Genomic DNA, 14,738 nt, shown 5'->3' with positions numbered 1-14,738 from the left:
GGTTTTCTCCTGATCACCCGAGGCGATGGGGATCTGAAAATAACCAGAAAAGCCGTCAAGAAAACAATAGAACTGTTGTCCTGACAAATGCTCAAGCATCTGATCGATGAATGGAAGCGGGAAGTGGTCCTTTCGTGTGGCCTCGTTAAGTCTGTGGTAGTCGATGAAAACTCGCCACCCTGTTACAGTCCGTGTCGGTATGAGCTCATTCTTTTCATTCGTGATAAAAGTCATACCGCCCTTTTTAGGGACCACCTGGACTGGACTAACCCATGCAGAGTCAGAGATCGGAAAAATCAAACCAGCATCGAGCAACTTAATAACCTCCTTCTTAACAACCTCCTGCATGTTTGGGTTTAGCCCCCTCTGCGGCTGCACCACTTGTTTAAACTCGTCTTCCATAAAGATTTTATGTGTGCAGAATGAAGGGTTTATACCTTTGATATCCATTAGCTTCCATGCGATGGCATGCTTATGAGATTTTAGAACAACCATCAACTTCTCCTTCTCCTCCGTCTCCAAACTCGAAGAGATTATAGAACAACCAACAACCATCAAGCCCATAAAGTGTCGTTTAGCGCACGCGTTGCAGCAGGGACGTGTCCGGAAATTGGTCGGTATTAGTTCAAGATAAGTGTTACGTAAGTTTTATGATGTGTGAAAAATGTATATAATATTAAAAACCAAGTTTTACCGAATTCACCTAAAAAAACACACAATCGGAAAGTGTATCGGTCGCAATGTAGTTAGCAAGTAAGAACGGATAACGAACCTAGGACACTATGGGTAAACTCTAATTATTAAACCTAAAAGATTACAAACCTATACTTTCTTTTGATTTTTTTTATAAATTTTTTATGTTAATTAAACTAATAAAACTTAACTAATTAAAATTTAAACTAAAAATAAAACTTTATAAAAATTGGGTTTAAAACAAATATGAGAAACGACTACCTAGGTAATGGAATCCTACTAGTTAAACTTAATTGCTAACGAACTTGACTTGGTTGAAAAACAATATCTTAAAAAAATATGACAATAAAGACCACTAAAATACGCTAGATCGCCTCCCGGCCTCACCAACGACACCCTAGAACTCTAATGACATGTGAAGCTCAATTGTTAAAGGGTTGGATAACCTCCCAGTCTCACCTTACCTAATAATACTATGGTACCCCACAACCCAAATTACCTCCCGGTCTCTTCGGATACAATATATATTAATATAAAGGGGGTATTTTTAATTTACTTGAACAAAACTTGTATCACAATAATCTAAGGGACCTAGGATAACTCACTCCCGTGCAATTACTACCCAAACCCGCAAAAGACAAAGATGACACAACACTAAATCACCTCCCGGTCTCTCTAGCGAAAGAACAATAAAAATCTAGTAAACTTTTATAAATAATTCCTACGGTTATTTCGACCATAAACCGCAAACAAGTTGAAAACACAAAGTAGACAACCTAATCAAGCGCCTAACAATCTCCAAAAAACTATTAAACACAAGTGGAATAAATATTAATGTAATAAACTAGATTCTATTACGCAACAATATTATGACCAAACCAATTAAAAACTTTACCATAATATTAAATCAACCAAAGTCAAATACTAGTTCGTCAAACCATCAAATCTAACATAGTATTCAACCAAAACCTAGGTAGTATAAAGGTTTAGCTACTCATATAAAAGTATGAAACAAAAATAAAATAGAGTTCACAAATATGATTCATAATAATAATTAATAAGACAAACCAAATTGTTCTCCTTCGTTTGACTTCCGTCGTAGCACAGGTAGAACAAAACTCAGATTTTATTGATTGCTCTTTTCTTTCTTTTGTTCTCTCGCGAGCTCCACCACAAGAATATTAGCTGACCCTTCTGTTGACTCTCGACAAAAACAAAAACAACAAACACCCACCACAAATTGTGGTGTATTCTTTTCTTGTTATGGATCACGTGACCACCACCACTATAATCCCTCACCAATTTTTTTATTTTTTTTTCCTTCTGGATCTCGTCTGCCTTTTTTTATAATAATATATTCTAGGGTTTTTAATAATTGTCCAAAACTAACAAAACTTAGCACTCCAAACTACACCAACAAGTTTTATTTCATAGGCCCAATTCTCTTTCTCTTTTTGTTTACTTACTTAGCCTCGGAGTCCATTTACAATAGTTCAACGAGCTCTCCTACACTTTGTAAAAATAAATAAAAATCATAAGTAATTGGAGCATGGTTAACGTGAAATTTTATCTTTTATTAAGCATGTGAACATGAAACTCCATAAAATATGTGGCCATTTATTCCACCAAGTATTACTTTAATATCATTGTGGTCTCAAGTTTAGTATAAATACTTTAAGTTAGCTCATTTAAAAATTCAATTTTTAAAATCCAATTATGACCCAAATAAAAATATATTCAATAGAAAACTGGCTCAAAATACTTGAAACTGTAGGAAATATTTATATAAAAACATGTATATTTTTAACCATATCATTTTACCTGTTGAGAGAAAATATATGACCTGAGTTCAACCTGTTAGAGATAACATAACCCGGATCGACCCGTTAAGAGATCAAACTTAACTCAAATCGACCCGTTAGAGATAACAAAAATAACCCGAATTGGCCCGTTAAGAGATAAAGCAGAACTCAAATCACCCCGTTAGAGAGAAAACACCAACCGAAATGGCCCGTTAGATGAACCGCACCCGAGATCGACCCGTTAGAATTAAATTATGACCCGTGCTACCCCTTAGATATAAAACATAACCCGAGACAACCCAAAAAATTACTATGTGTTACTAAATCATAGATAAATTATGTACATCTTCACTCCTCTTAGCGGGACACATTTAAAAACCTAAATTTCTAACTTCATAAAGCAAAATAAGCAGGTTAACAAATTATTCAAACACATGTGTTAATTCACATGTTATTTCAAACTATAAAAAAAACCTTATTTCATGTATATTGGTTTAAACCGAAGCAAGTTGTGATCGGGATGCAAAGTTATTAATTAGTTTCAGTTTCAAACGGTGAACTGGATGTTTAAAATGCAGAGTATAGTTTATAAGGGTAAGAAAACTGAATTACCGAGACCGAATATAGCGTAGTGGTTGTTCACCGGAGAAGACCATCGGAATCTGAGACATCATTGAGAAGACTTCCAGATCGTATTATAAATCCACTGGTTGAGGCGTACCGGAAATCTTACGTGTCGTTTTTGTTTATTTGGGTTTTAAGTACTTCGCATTCTATAGGGGTAATATGGGTCGTTTTTTGTTTGTTTGAGGATTATATTTGTAAATTTTGTTTTTATATAATGAATGAATCGTAACCTACCGGAGGATATCCAGAATTTGAGTAAATATTCTTTATATCCTAGTTTTCTTCTCCTTACAGTTTCTATCCCTATCAAGGGTATCAGAGCCAATCTATCCTCCTGACCGGTGGGCTACACACGATAGGGCAACAAGCGGCTCTTCTGCATCAACAACATATATTGCAAAAGAATCACAAATTAATTCAATGGAAAATGATTGGGAGGAAGTATTATCCCTTAATCAAGAAGGAACAGTCCAAGAGTACTGCGATGCATTCGAGGCCAGGTTTAATAACGTCAACATCTGTGAAGTGTATGTGGTATATCTCTTCATATCTGGTCTTAAACCGGAAATCTCTGAAGTTCTTAAGGGGCATCATAATATTGGAAGCAATTAAACTTTGAAATAGGTGTTTTCTTTAGCCCGAAAACAAGAAGTGTCAACATATTCTTAGGTAAGCACATATGTTTCTCAACAAAAAAATAGTTTGGTTGCCTCTACTGGTAATCAAAGTGATAGCGAAATTAATGCTGCCCCCAAGGTGTTCTATGAAATGCCTAAAAGGGTGGGTGGAGAGTTTAAAGAATCTATGGATGAATCTGATATTAGGGATAAGATTCAAGAAACCATTGGTGTTTCTCTTGATACTAATAAGGAACATTGGGTTGTTACACACAAGAATGTTCAACATGAAATTGGTTTTTTAGATCAGGATATGCAAAATACAGTTTATAGGAAGGTGCAATTCAGCCCCTGGCTAGATATGTCTATTTTCCGGTTATATAATCAGGTTAAACCTGATGAAAATGTTGGAGTCTTGGGTTTAACGAAAGAATTAGTTTTATGGAAATTGACGAAGCGTTTAAATTGTTATTGGACTGATACAGATTGGAGACGAATTGAGAATTCGTGTAGGAATGTTTATGGTTTCCAAGTTGTGGGTACTTTTGATAATATTAATATGAGTGTCAAGTTAGGAGCTTCTCAACAGGGGATAATGAAAGAAGAATTACTTCTTGTGTTGTTTCTTGATGCAACAGACCAGGATCTCTTCAAGATGAAGGCATGGTCTTGTATGTGGCATAAATGGAAGACCAAAGGTTCATGCCAGTTGTATAACTTATCGTGTTTGAAGAGGTTATTTGATAAAAGAGCTTAGTGGAGGCGATGATCTAATATGGGAAATGAAATTTTATGTCAAACAATGTTGGAATAAGCTGTTCATGAAGTGCATGACCTGGATGCAACAGAAATCAGCTTTCTTATCTTGTGGTTATGATATTTGGATGGTTCCATGGCTTAAGTTTGTTAGTTATTTTGTTAAAAATTAACTAATTATCAGGATTAAGAAACTTGAGGCTGCTATTTTTAAAGCTGGTATGAAAATAAAGGTTAAGCGGGGTTACCAAATTAGTGATAATGGCTGTAATAATTAGGGGCATGACTTTTTTATTATCAGACTCACTTTGGGTCAAATGGACAATCATTTTTCTTTGGATGGGCAATGGTGGGTTGTTGATAGACTTCAATATTAAACAAGATGGTTGAGAGAAGTCATAAGGGTTCTCTAGTTGTGTGGGTCCAAAGTGATAAATTTGGTTTAAAGGGGATTTTACAAAGTCTTATGTACCATTGTTTTCATGGCTTATGTCTACGCGAGAGCTGTTTTCATATTATAATGGGCTTGGATTTTCGATATACTTATAGTAAGTGGTATGATATTATCAAATGTGGAGATATTTTGGCCATGCGCGATGGGTGTATTGTTGATGTCAACTTTGAAAATGTAACTCAGCTAAACCAACAAAACAAAAAGGTATTGATTGATGATATTGCATATGATAAAAATGAGCTTTTTCTAAAATGGTATGGTACGGTAACATCCCACATAGACACTTTGCTGAAGATAAGGGTGGTAGAAATCTGAACATAGTAGACAAGGAACAATTTATGTGTAAGGCCCCGTTACCGGTGCCCTACATTGGACGTTGGATTTACTCATAAACACAGTTCCAAATATCAGAGTTAATTAAAACTTTACGCGGAATATAAAACTTTCATAACATTACAGTAATAATTCATAATTTGTCTTAAAGCATTCTTATCTTTCGACATTAAAACATTAAACATAAAACAACTTGCGTCTTAAGATGCCAGACTCTTATTCTTCCGTCATGTGTCCCCGCTCAAGCCAGCTGTCTCATCCTACTCACCTGCGTGCATACTAAAAGTCAGTTACGTTGAGTGAGTTCTAGTTAATCACATATCATACAATACGTACACTTACCTTCAATTATGCATCCGAAGATACATAATAACTACTTTACTATTTAACTTTCATTACATAACTTCATACATACGTACATACTTTATTACTTTCATACTATATATTTACTGTCCTTTCTATCTCAGATATTATTAGGGTCTGATCCCCCTTTCCTTTGTCTATCTTAGATATTATTAGGGTCTGATCCATTTCTTGTCTATCTCAAATATTAGAAGGGTCTGATCCCTCTTTACTTCTCTATCTCAGATATTATTAGGGTCTGATCCCTTTCTTCTCTATCTCAGATTTTATTAGGGTCTGATTCCATACTTCTTCATCTTCGTACATTCTATTTTTACATACCCGTAACATACATATACACTCTTTACTCATTCATACATATTCATATGTTGTACATATATCTATCATACACATTCATCTATTACATACATACCTCCCTTGTCAATACGTGCAATATCCTAAGATCGTTCACGTACCGACAAGCTTTCGTTCACATTCAAGATATACATAATTAACATATAAATCATACATGGCATACACTTGCCATTTAAGGTAAGTTTATTAACTATCACATCGAGGATGCACACAGTCCCGAAAACATAACAAGGAAATGGGGCTAGAAACTCACCTGAATACGGTTAAGTTTATAGTTAATGGTAATCCCTTTCTTTAGTTGTGCACAGCTAACTGTATAACAATTACGCCTATTAATTACTATCACTATCCATATCGTATTTCTAGTTTAATTATAAACCTCAACGGGGGTTCTAGGGGCGGCAGCCCCTAGCGGGTTTCAAGGGGCAGAGCCCCTGGCTGGGGTTAAGCTGCCAGGTCAGCTTGGAAAAACATTATTTTTAATAACTGAGATAATACATTTTCCATTAGGATTTTAAATTATTATATACTTCGCCCACTTGTTCGCTATAAAGAATTAAGCCTAATTTGTTATCTGAACATAGCCTGATTCATGGCTTAATTGGTTATCAGAACATGGCATGATTCGTTACCTTAACTTAGCGAATTGGTGAGTAACGAATCACCTGATTCGTTATCTGGTTCGTTATCTTACATGATCTGATTCGTTATCCTAGTTTGTTAGCCTAGTTCGTTATTTTGCGTGACTTGATTCGTTATCTTAACATAACGAATCGGTGAGTAACGAATCACATGATTCGTTATTCTGAATATAGCGAATTGGTGAGTAACAAATCACCTGATTCGTTATCTCATCATAGCGAATTGGGCACATAACGAATGACCTGATTCGTTTATCATAACGAATTAGCATATGTTCTTATTAAACTTTGACTCAGGGTCAAGGTCAAAATTGTCAAGAACACCAAACAGTCAACAGACATAGGATTTTCAATAAATCCTCATTTCTTGTTGAAATAACACGAATCTGGTATCAATGGATTCGTAATACCAACTCCTATAAACCTCAATCAATGAAACATCCAAAACTCATGTTTTACATGGTCCGATTTGTTCATTTATAAACCCGGGTCTTTACACCATCGATTAACCCATCAATTGATAATGGATTTCACTGAGAATTAGTTCATTTGGTTCGTTTTCACCATATTCATATAAATCTAGGATTACTTAAACGAATCCGAGCCTAAACGAACAAGTTTTCGTTATAAACGTACCTTAAACGATTCGTTCTACGAATACGGTCTAGTCTTGATGTTTGCTATGTTCGTCACAATTCTCTAACACTATCAAGCTCGGGTTCTAAAATTTGGATCTTGGCTCGGGATAAAGGATGGCGTGTGTGTTTTGGAAGGTGTAGGTTATGGTGTAGAGATGGATAAAAATGGAAAGGATTAGGGTTAAGGGGTATTTATACTCTCTTAAGCCCACGGACCTAAGGCCCATTCCATCTCTTATTTCATCTTCTAAAGTCCAAGCCCACCCTCTTATAGTTTATTATCTAAACTGATACACGACACATTATTTAATAAACGAAATTATTTTATTTATTCTTATGATCGAAAATAGGATGTTACAAGTCTTCTCTCCTTAAAGAGGTTTCGTCCCCAAAACCTAACTATTACATAAACAATTTCGGCTAAAACTTGCGCATCTCTTCCTCGATTTCCCATGTAGCGTCCTATCCTTTGTGATGCTTCCATATCACATTTACTAGGAGTATAACCTTGTTACGAATTTTCTTTTCCTTGCGGTCAACAATATCTATCGGTTGCTCAATGTAGTTCAACTGTTCATCAACCTCAATATCCACCAATGGCACATGAGACGTTTCATCAGCTAGACATTTTCTCATATGAGAAACATGGAAGGTTGAATGAATTCCTTCTAACTCCTCGGGTAAATCTAGCTTGTAAGCCACTTCACCTACATGTTCCATAATCTTAAACGGTCCAATGTACCTCAGACTCAACTTCCCTCTCTTTCTAAAATGGATAATTCCTTTCCAAGGCGAGACCTTGAGCATCACATTTTCACCAACGTTAAACTCAATCGGTCGTCGCCGCTTATCAGCATACGACTTCTGTCTGTCTTGAGCATTTTTCATTCTTGCTTTGATCTGATCGAACTTTGAAGAAGTTTCTTGCACAACTTCTAAACTTTCCATATCTTTCTGACCAATCTCTCCCCAACATACCAGGGTTCTACATCGTCTACCGTAAAGTATCTCAAACGGTGGCATACCAATACTTGGATGGTAGCTGTTGTTATAGGAGAACTCTGCTAGATATAGATGATCATCCCAACTTCCTCCAAAGTCTAAAACACAAGCATGTAGCATATCCTCAAGGGTTTGGATCGTCCTTTCAGACTGTCCATCTATTTGAGGATGATACGCCATACTGATGTTCAATCTCGTTCCCATTGCTTCATGGAACTTCTTACAAAACCTCGAAGTAAACCGAGTATCTCTATCGGACACGATCGATAACGGTACTCCATGCTTAGATACAACCTCGTTAATGAACAAGCTTGCTAACGATTCTGACGAGATGGCCTCTCGTATAGGCAGAAAGTGAGCACTTTTGGTCAAACGGTCCACTATCACCCAAATGGTATCATGATGTTTAGCTGTACGAGGTAGCTTAGTTATGAAATATATGGTGATGTGTTCCCATTTCCATTTTGGTATCTCCAAAGGTTGCAACTTCCCATAAGGCTTCTGGTGCTCTGCTTTGACTTGTAAACAAGTTAAGCACTTACTGATATAATCTACTACATCATTCTTCATCCCTGGCCACCAGTAGCCTCTTTTCAAATCTTGGTACATCTTCGTGTTTCTTGGATGAAGCGAATATCTTGACTTATGAGCTTCGTCTAAAATTCGATCTCTAAGATTTCCATGGCGTGGAATCCACATACGGTCAAACCTAGTCTTAACACCATGCGTGCTTTCCATCAACTCGTCTTGCTGACCAAATATCCTTTCTTTCTTCACTAACCCTCCATCTACTAACACCTCTAACTGCACTTTGATGATTTCTTCAAAAAGACTTGAATTCATAATCAGCTGGTATGACTTCACTGTTGCAAGGACTTCCTCATTCTTACGGCTTAGCGCGCCGGCGACCACATTAGCTTTACCAGGGTAGTACTTAATATCCCAGTCGTAATCCGTTATCAATTCTAACCATCTTCTCTGCCTCATGTTCAATTCTTTCTACTCGAAGAAGTACTTTAAACTTTTATTATCTGTATAGATAGTACACTTAGTACCCTACAGATAATTTCTCCATATGTTGAGAGCATGCACTACTACCACTAGCTCTAAATCATGCGTCGGATAAGTACTTTCATGGACTTTCAACTGTCTAGACGCGTAAGCTATCACTTTCCCTCGTTGCATCAACACGCACCTAACCCACGATGCGAAACATCAGTAAAAACAACCAGGTCCTTGTCACCATCGGGTAAAGTAAGGATTGGAGCTTGCGTGAGTCTTTTTCTTTAATTCCTCAAAAAGCTTCTTCTTGAAACTTTCCCCAACCGAATACTACCGACTTCCCGGTCATACCGGTCAACGGTGTGGCTATCTTGGAGAAACTTTCGATGAATCTCCTATATTAGCCAGCTAACCCTAGGAAGCTTCATATATCAGTCGGATTCTGTGGAGTCTTCCAATTCGTTATCGCCTCAATCTTAGCTGGGTCCACGGAAATCGCTTAAGGATTAATCACGTGACCTAGAAATTGCACTTCTCGTAACCATAACGCGCATTTTGAAAACTTAGCGTACAACTTCGCTTTCTTCAGAACCTCCAATACTTCTTTCAAATGCTCGGCATGATTAGACTCGCTTATTGAATAAATCAATATATCATCAATGAAAACGATAATTGACTTATCCAATATCGGCTGACACACCCTATTAATCATATCCATAAATGTTGCAGGAGCATTTGTTAGACCGAATGACATCACGAGGAATTCGTATTGTCCATATCGAGTCCGAAACGTTGTCTTATGGATGTCTACCTTTTTCACATTCAGCTGATGATAGTCTGATATGAGATCTATTCGTGAGAACCAACTTGAACCTTGCAGTTGGTCAAACAGATCATCAGTCCTTGGTAAAGGATATCTATTCTTTACCGTAAGCTTATTCAACTCGCGATAGTCTATGCACATTCTCATACTTCCATCCTTCTTCTTCACGAATAACACTGGTGCGCCCCACGGGGAAACACTTGGTCTAATAAAACCCTTGTCGAGGAGTTCTTGCAGTTGGGACATAAGTTCTTTCATCTTGGACGGTGCTAGACGATAAGTCGCTTTCGTGACGGGCTGGGATCCTGGTATTAAATCTATCTGGAATTCTATCTCTCGCTCCGGTGGCAACCCTGGAAGATCCTCAGGAAATACTTCTGGGTAGTCACGCACGATAGGAACATCTTTCATTTCTTTCGTCTCGGCCGTAGCGTTTACAACATATGCCAGGTATGCACCGCACCCTCACCTTAACAAACCCTCGGCTTTTATCATCGAAATGACATTAAGCCCAGAACTTTCCTTATCACCATAAACCATCACCGCACTATCATCCAAGGACTTTAACCTTATAATCCTACTCTTACACACTATCTGAGCTTCATACTCAGACAACCAGTCCATCCCCAAAACCACATCGAACCCTCCTAAGGTCATAACATACAAAGTAACATGGAACTCATGTCCCTCTAACTCTATCTTACAGTCCTTAACCATTCTCATTATTTTAACTGAGGTGTCACTAGCGGTTTATACTATAAAAGTTTCAGACACTCGGAAACATTTCATTTTAGCTAATTTACTAAATGGGGTGGCTATGAAACTTTTGTTCGCACCCGTATCGAATAATACTTAAACGGATATACCGTTTACTAGAAACGTACCTGTGACAACATTTGTAATCTGCTTGGCTTGTTCCTGGGTTAACATCTAAGCTCTGGTCCTCGGCCTAGTCCGATCGGCATCATTCTTTCCGCTCCCTCTAGCTCCACCATCGGTGCATTCCTTGGGAAAATGGCCCGGCTTACCGCACTTGAAGCTTGCGGGTTTTGCAGTACAATCGGGAGCATAATGTCCCACTTTTCCACACTTATAACAGGCATTCGACCCTAGCCTGCACTCTCCTCCGTGAGCCTTACAATACTTATGACAAACATCTGATCCCTTACCCCACTTGCACTCACCCCCGTGCATCTTTCCGCAGGTCTTACACGACCTCTTCTCCCACACTCTCGGCTGCTTGTTCTTAGTATTCGATAACTGAGTACCGGGTCGTTTAACCGGACGACCCACTTCTTATCTTTCTTCTCTTCTTCTACCACAACATCATCCACAGCCAGGTCTTCATAAATCATCTCTGCGAGTTCGACAGCAGAGTCAAAAGTAGCAGGTTTATTCGCCCTAACTAACGTGCGGACCTTCTGTGGCAATCCCCTCACGTAGCACTTGATTCTTTTAGCCTTAGTGTTAACCATATCAGGCACCAACCTAGACACTCGGTTGAACTCTGTAGTATACTCACGATGTGTCATCGTCCCAGCCTTCAAGTTTAGAAACTTCATCTCCGCCCTCTCAACCTCGGCGTCAGCATAAAATCTCATCATAACCAACTCATTCAGGTCCTCCCACTTCATTGTCTTAATTTTCTCTAGGCTCTTCCTCTACTCAATCAAATCCCACCAGTACATTGCTTCATCACCGAATGATTGGGTAGCATAACCCACAGCTTGGTCGGGACGGCACTCGCTGATGCAGATAACCTTGTCCATCGTGTTTATCCATTGGAGAGTAGCGATTGCGTCTCCCAAACCAGTCAGCTTCGGTGGGTTGCAACCTTTAATTGACTTGTAGTTGCACCCACATGGGCCCCTTCTCCTATCATCAACCTTCACTGACTTAACCACACTCGAGGCCTCCCTCTCTCTTTTATCATCTTTATTACCATCTTCTCCCGCCCTTTCAGCAATTATTTCACGGCTTCTAACAGAACCTTCAGGAGTCAAGTTCTTCACAGCAGTGGCTACAGCTTGAACAATGGCTGCTTGAATTGCAGGGTCGAGTTGATACCCTTCGTTGTTGCTCGGGTTTCATCCAGCTGCGCTTCCTTCGTCTCCTGTGTTGGAAGCTGTTTCTACCGAAGGTTTTCGGACAACACGAGGCCTGCCACGACTCCCAATGCGACCTCCTGCTCTCACAACTTCTCTAGCTCCGGCCATCGTAGTCTAAAAGGGAAAACACAAACGTCATCACTAAATGAACTATTTAGTACAAGGATAGTAAGGCTAACGGGTAATAACAGTGGCCAGCTGCGATTAGCTGATCACGTTACTTTCCGTGTCCTATACACTTCCCCTTATTAGTCTATTTGTGTTGGTTCGACTTTCAAACAGTCAATCAATCAATTAATCCTATCCCTACCATTCACATATCCTTTCTTTAGCACTTAAGCTAACGTTAACATTCCTTATTCAACCATACACTTTACCTTTACTGAGCTTGCTTAAGTGACACATGAAATTCTTGAACTGGCATTTTCTTTCTTTTCTCTCTTAAATCCCATTCTCTGTTCGAGTCTAAGCATGTAGGATACTTAAATCTCATGAACTTTGCTCTGATACCAACTTGTAAGGCCCCGTTACCGGTGCCCTATATTGGACGCTGGATTTACTCATAAACACAGGTCCAAATATCAAAGTTAATTAAAACTTTACACGGGATATAAAACTTTCAAAACATGACAATAATAATTCATAATTTGTCTTAAAACATTCTTATCTTTCGACATTAAAACATTAAACATAAAACAACTTGCGTCTTCAGATGCCAGACTCTTATTCTTCCGCCATGTGTCCCCGCTCAAGCCAGCTGTCTCATCCTACTCACCTGCGTGCAATCCGTGCATACTAAAAGTCAGCTACGCTGGGTGAGTTCTAGTTAATCTCATATCATACAATACGTACACTTACCTTCAATTATGCATCCAAAGATACATAATAATTACTTTATGATGTACATAGAAATATACATCATTTCGGTATCAAATAATCTCTAAAAACTGCAATTTCTATCAAATAACATAGCATAAAATACTACTTATCATAATAAAACATAATTTCAGGTGAAACCATGCCCCAACAAAGAAACAAGCAAAAAGATGAAGAAAAACAGAAGAAAACACAAGAAATTAAAGAAACACGCCCCTATGCCTCAAGAAGCACGCCCCCATGCTTTTGAACACAAGAAAAGACAAAATCCAGAAACAAAAGCACGGGAACGTGCCTACCAAACACGTGGCCGAGGACAAGAACACAGAAAAGACAAAGAAGAATTAGCACATGTCACTAAAAACCACGGGGCCATGCCTACCAAATACGGGGCCGTGGTCACCCTTCAGAAAAGACAAAGCAAATCTGACACATGTCATAAAAATGCACGGGGGCGTGCCCATCAAGCACAGGGCCGTGCCTCGCACTCCAGAATGCCTATAAATAGTGGCTCATGTTGCACTAATTTGGTGTGCCTTGAAAAGAATTCTATCCGGTTCTCTCTTATAAAAACACACACTAACACTCATATTGAAGATCTAGTGAAGAGTTTGAAGGCTTGGAGGTCATTACCATCAACCATCATCATCAACCATCATTACCATCATTAAGAAGGAAGATTCATCTACATTTGGTTAGATTGTTCCAAGTTTAATCATGTATTTGTTATCATCATTCATCTTAATGTTTATCATCATGCTCATTATGAGCTAAACTCCTTTTACCATCTAAAATCTATGAAGAAGCTTTGTTTAACTTGATAATTAATCAAGACATGTGGTGTAGTCTAGTAAAGTACATGGTTATATTACAATTATCTTTTGATGAGAAATGTTTCACCATCTTAAATCACTAATTCAAAGTTGGTGGTTGTCAATTCTATTGGCAATCGTTCATGATCGATTCATGTTCTTGAAAGATAGAAATACTTTGATACATTATTGAAACATGGATCCTTATATTGTACTTAGAAATGATGAGATATAAGTTATGATGTATTTCTCTAAACCTTGGTAATCCGAAAATGGCTTTGCTTAGGATATCAAATTAGTTAAAGAATCATATGTTAACGGAATGTGTAATTATAACCTACATAAATCAACCAATGGGAGGTTGTGTGATGAACTACAACCACCCGAAGTTGTTAGAATTGGTATTTGAGAAATCAAGGTCAATCCTAATCTTTCTACCTTACGAAACTACTTGCCAACTTAAATTGACATCATTGAGATGGCATGACATTAGGAAAGGGTGGACTTTAAAATGCGCATGCTATATCCTTAGTGCCAAAGATGCTCACTTAAGGTTTAAGGAGCTATCTATCATATATTTCTATGGCAAGTTTATCACATGTCCAAATATTAATTATCAATGCTAAAATGGAGTGGATTCTTGATCTTAGATGGTAACCTTCGCATAATTGAACAACTCGTTAGAATTTCTTGTCTTGGTTACCTATATATTATATATAAGTATTTACATTTTATAAAAAGTTCAAAATTAACCCCAAAATGATTAAAACCTCCGATTAAAGCAAAACAACGATTTATTATTAGAAACCTTTGTGTCCACGGATCGATACTTGGTTC

This window comes from Bidens hawaiensis, unplaced genomic scaffold, assembly GCF_021521415.1.
Source record: "Bidens hawaiensis isolate Kalapana, Puna unplaced genomic scaffold, B.hawaiensis_p1.1 tig00012279_1, whole genome shotgun sequence".
Lineage (NCBI taxonomy): Eukaryota > Viridiplantae > Streptophyta > Magnoliopsida > Asterales > Asteraceae > Bidens > Bidens hawaiensis.
This window is presented reverse-complemented; position numbering follows the sequence as displayed.